Source organism: Peromyscus maniculatus, chromosome 6 (assembly GCF_049852395.1).
Source record: "Peromyscus maniculatus bairdii isolate BWxNUB_F1_BW_parent chromosome 6, HU_Pman_BW_mat_3.1, whole genome shotgun sequence".
Taxonomy (NCBI): domain Eukaryota; kingdom Metazoa; phylum Chordata; class Mammalia; order Rodentia; family Cricetidae; genus Peromyscus; species Peromyscus maniculatus.
Window position 1 is genome coordinate 61,105,654 of NC_134857.1, and position 4,239 is coordinate 61,109,892.

The 4,239-nt window shown below is 32.5% G+C and overlaps 1 protein-coding gene across 3 annotated transcripts in view; it reads right to left on the reverse strand.

Moving 5' to 3' along the window:
- Window positions 1-2,617: 2,617 nt before the first annotated feature.
- The window catches only part of Gria2 (glutamate ionotropic receptor AMPA type subunit 2), a 127,905-nt gene continuing 126,283 nt past the window's right edge, over window positions 2,618-4,239 (reverse strand). For all 3 annotated transcript variants that reach the window (XM_076574291.1, XM_076574290.1, XM_006981096.4), the window contains one exon: window positions 2,618-4,239. This exon is cut by the window's right edge and continues 981 nt beyond it. The gene's annotated coding sequence lies outside the window, so the exon portion shown is untranslated.

A 4,239-nucleotide genomic window follows, 5' to 3' on the forward strand; every position in this document is an offset into this window, starting at 1 on the left:
AATGAAATTGGCACATTAACCTGAAAGGAAAAAGAAAGAAAGAAAAGTGACCAAATTATTCAGTAAATTCAGACATAATAATTAAATAATACTGAATTTATTCATATCTGAAAGAAGTTTGGCTGTGGAATAGCAAAATTAGCTTCTTCTTCTTCTTCTTCTTCTTAGTGCAAAAAAAAAAGGGCAGAGAAATCTTAAAATCCTAGGGAGTTCAATTAACATAGTGAACAGGCTGTGCTAATAGTGAAGTGGCTTTCCAAAGCCCTGATGAGCAGACATAAGATGGCATTCCCATTCTTCCTGCCTCATCAGAGCACCTCTTGCTTGCTCCAGGAACTCTCCAGATTGTGGAGCCTTTAAGTACAATCAGCAAGTGTTGGATCAGAATGTGTGAGTGATGCAGACATTGGAGCCAAGCAGAAACTTTCTATTTCATTTGAGAAATTCCTAGTCCTATGTCATTAAGAAGACTTGGAAAGTATCACTTCTGTCTTTGACATAGTGACCTGCATTACAAGTGGTCTCAAAGCAAATTCTCCCATGAGACAAGTTAAAAAAAAAAAAAACAGATGGAAAACACAGGGGAGGGATGCCATGGAATAAGATAAATGACACTAAACACTGGAAGACCCTCTGAAGTATAATAAACGAAAAATGTCAGTTGTGTCTAAGGGCTCAGAGAGTGTAAAATGAGAAACAAGAAGGGATAAATAGATACAGGACATAAAACATCCACAAATTATTAATGGTCCAGATCAGCTCTGGGCATCTTCCTTAAAGCTTATGGCATTTTTCTTAGATGTCATGTTTATAAATTTTATAAATATACATATTACAAATATATTTGAACCATCATGTACTTGGAGTGTTGTGTGCTGGGTTGCTCTTCTAGACATAAAGTGTAATTAATAAATATCTAACAAAATGTCTTGTGCTATTTTGGTTTAGCACAAATATATGGTTTAGCCAAAGTAACACATTAAAAGCCTTTTAAAAAGGATTTAATTCAGTAATTTAAAGACTATCTACTAGTGCTTTCTCAAACTTTTGTTCAGCATATCAGAGCAGTTTGAACATACTTACCCATCTTCCATGACGGTGATGTAAAATAAACCAGTTTTAAGTGTCAAAGCACCTTGTACATCTTCCCATTTTTTTAAATCACATTTGCAACTTTCGGGTACTTCCTTTAAAAAGCTTCTTGTGAATCTATTCATAAAGATTTGTCAAGCTTATCTAATTTAACTGTCTGAAGTTATCACTATACTGTTATTAGTGTATATATTTCCAACTAATGCTGATGCTATAAGCAATTTTTGTAAGTCGTTCAATCAAATCCCTGCTTATTCCATATAAATTAAAAGTAAAAAGGTACCTTTGGCTTGACAACTCTACTGCCTTTGACAAGACAGACTAGCAGGCCATCCAAAAGGAATGCACAACCAACTTTATCAGCAGAAAACAAGTTTAGATACACAGAAATCCATTCCACAAGAGAAGTACTTGAGTAACTCTTATTATGTAGACAAGTACCTCCAGAATGCTGTGAGGTAAATGATGAAACTGGAGAAATTGGTGTATTGCAGTCTAATGAACTTCAAGGGTTCTACAATTTTTTAAAATGATATTATTGGGGCTGGGGGAATCGCTCAGTCATTAAGAGAGCACACTTGCAGAGGATCCAGGTTAGTTTCCCCAAACCCATTTTAGGTACTCACAAACATTAATACCTCCTGCTCTAGGTCTGGTGCATCTGGGCTCACCTCTGCTATCAACAGGCACCTGTACTCATGTGCACATTCCCACATCAGGCACACACACACATGCATTTAATTTAAAAGTAAAAATTAAAGATATCATCAAGACATGGTAAGTACCAGAAATCTTTTCATAGGAATATTGGTAGTAATTCTCTTATTCTCAATGTACTACCACAGTCCATCAAAATATCCACAGTATTTATAGATTTTAAATGTAAAATTACTGTGTTTTAAGCAGATTCACCTGTATGTTCATATGTTAAATACTTGATACATGTATATAAAGAAATTTTACAAAAGTATGTGCAAGTTTGGAGAGCTATAATGTTGGGTTAACTTTAAAGTTCATGTTAATAGGATTGGGTTCAAATGACCAGCTTTGTGAAGAAATTAAAATGGGAAGAATTTTTCTTTAAGTCAAAAAATAAATGGACAGTTTTTAAAAATCAAACCATAAAAAATTTAAAGCAAGTTACTTTCCTACTTTTTAATGTGAGTACCATAGCAGATGATATGACGGCACAGTAGGATGGTTGATGACCACAATGAATGTTATTTTACCAATGGAGCATATTACAAAGTAAGTCATTTAATCATTAGCCACGTTTCTATATATGCCCAAAGCACATAATGACTATGGGTGTGGAATATCAGAATTACTAATCATCTTAATTTAAATTTAAAAAGACATTCTTACTTGGTTCTATTCATACCTAGCTGACAAACTGAGCAGAGATGCCCCCCTTCGCTAGAAGCATCTGGATTTATTTGGGGATAATATAAGATACACTTTTTGGTTTCTCATTATGATTGATGAACTATTAAGTAAAAACCAAAAAAAAAAAGATCTTGGCTTTTTATAAGAACATATTTTATGTATGACTGAAGTTTTCACAACACTCTGAAAAAGCCATCAGATGTTAGATTTAAAAATAAAATTAAAAGCATTTTGTGACATAGTACACATGAAAAATTGGAAATCCCAGTATCTTCAATAGAAGTTGTAGAAAGTGTATGTCTCCTTGGAGTATGACACCCACTTAACACAGCAGAGAATAAGATACTATACTGTAAACAAAAAGTACAGTAAAGGACAGTTGTAAATTTACATAAGAATAGTTCATAAACATTTTGGTCTTTTCATAACAGTTTATATAAAATGAATAAAAAAAACCTTTAGACAGCTGTCATCACTCTTATTTGAGCGCTTATCACTTATATGCACACAGACACATCTATACAGCAATATACTGATGCACTGTTACATGGATATTGAACTAGGTTTTACTGTCTATAACTGAGCTCTGGTTAGCCAATCAACATTATCCACACTTGAGATACTCATACATTATGTATTCTTGTCATGTCATATCTATAAAAACATGAAAATATAACTTTACATTATTTCAATTATTTACATTAGTTCAAGCTTGACAGAGAAAACTGATAAGCTCAATTTTTGGAAGAGTAGGCCCAGAGGTCCAATAAACAGCACTGATTGTATATAGTCATCTCTTTTATAATTTTTTTAAAACTCATTTTAAGTACAATATGGAAATAATTAGGCTGCAATTTGGTCATCCTAGCATTTATTACTAAAACTTAAAATGTACCTCCAATATCCCTGATGAGTAATGCACTAAAATTATTTTGTATGATCTTGGAATTTGTAGAGGGATGGCAAAATTTAGTGAAGATTGCCATGAAACTGCATGCTACTATGTAGGATGCAGGTGGCTACTGTTAAATCTTACATTTTCCATTCTTTTCTTTAAAAATAACCAGTAGGATGCTCTACAAAGCACTTGGTCAGACACCAAATATTACATAGAAATTTTATGAGGAAAAAAATAACAATTATAAATCTTAAAGGTAACTACTGGGTGTCAGTTGCTTTTAACCCTAAAGTAAATTTATTTGGAGGTCATTAGTGGAAATAAAAAAGCGTTTTAATGAGGGATCGATAGATGAATTAAACTTATCAACTAGAGTAATATAATCTCTTAGAAAGTTACAGAGATGGGACAGTATCCACATTAGACATATTAAAGTGCCCATTCTACCTGAGGCATGAATTAAAAATAATATATTATGGTTTATTTTATAGATTGGAATGGAGAGAAAGAAACAATATTGTAGGTGACTAAAGTATTCAAACACTGATGTTAGTTCTTATAATTTTAAAACTAAAAATGTATCACTAGATTATAGAATTTGGCCAGTGTGCAGGTATCTGAACAGCTACCCTCATGGCATTTATAGTTACTACTACTCCTCTGGAAGCTTAAACAAATCTGGAGTGGAAATTCACATGTTCTGATATTTCTTTATAAATTTGGTTTTTAAATCTATAAGCATTTATCTATATAGACTAAATGCTTTTTAATCAACAGATATTTTATTACATATAGTATAATGTACAGAAAAAAATAGTTTTAGATATACTATTTAGGGGAAATTCCTACCTGAAAAAAGAAAG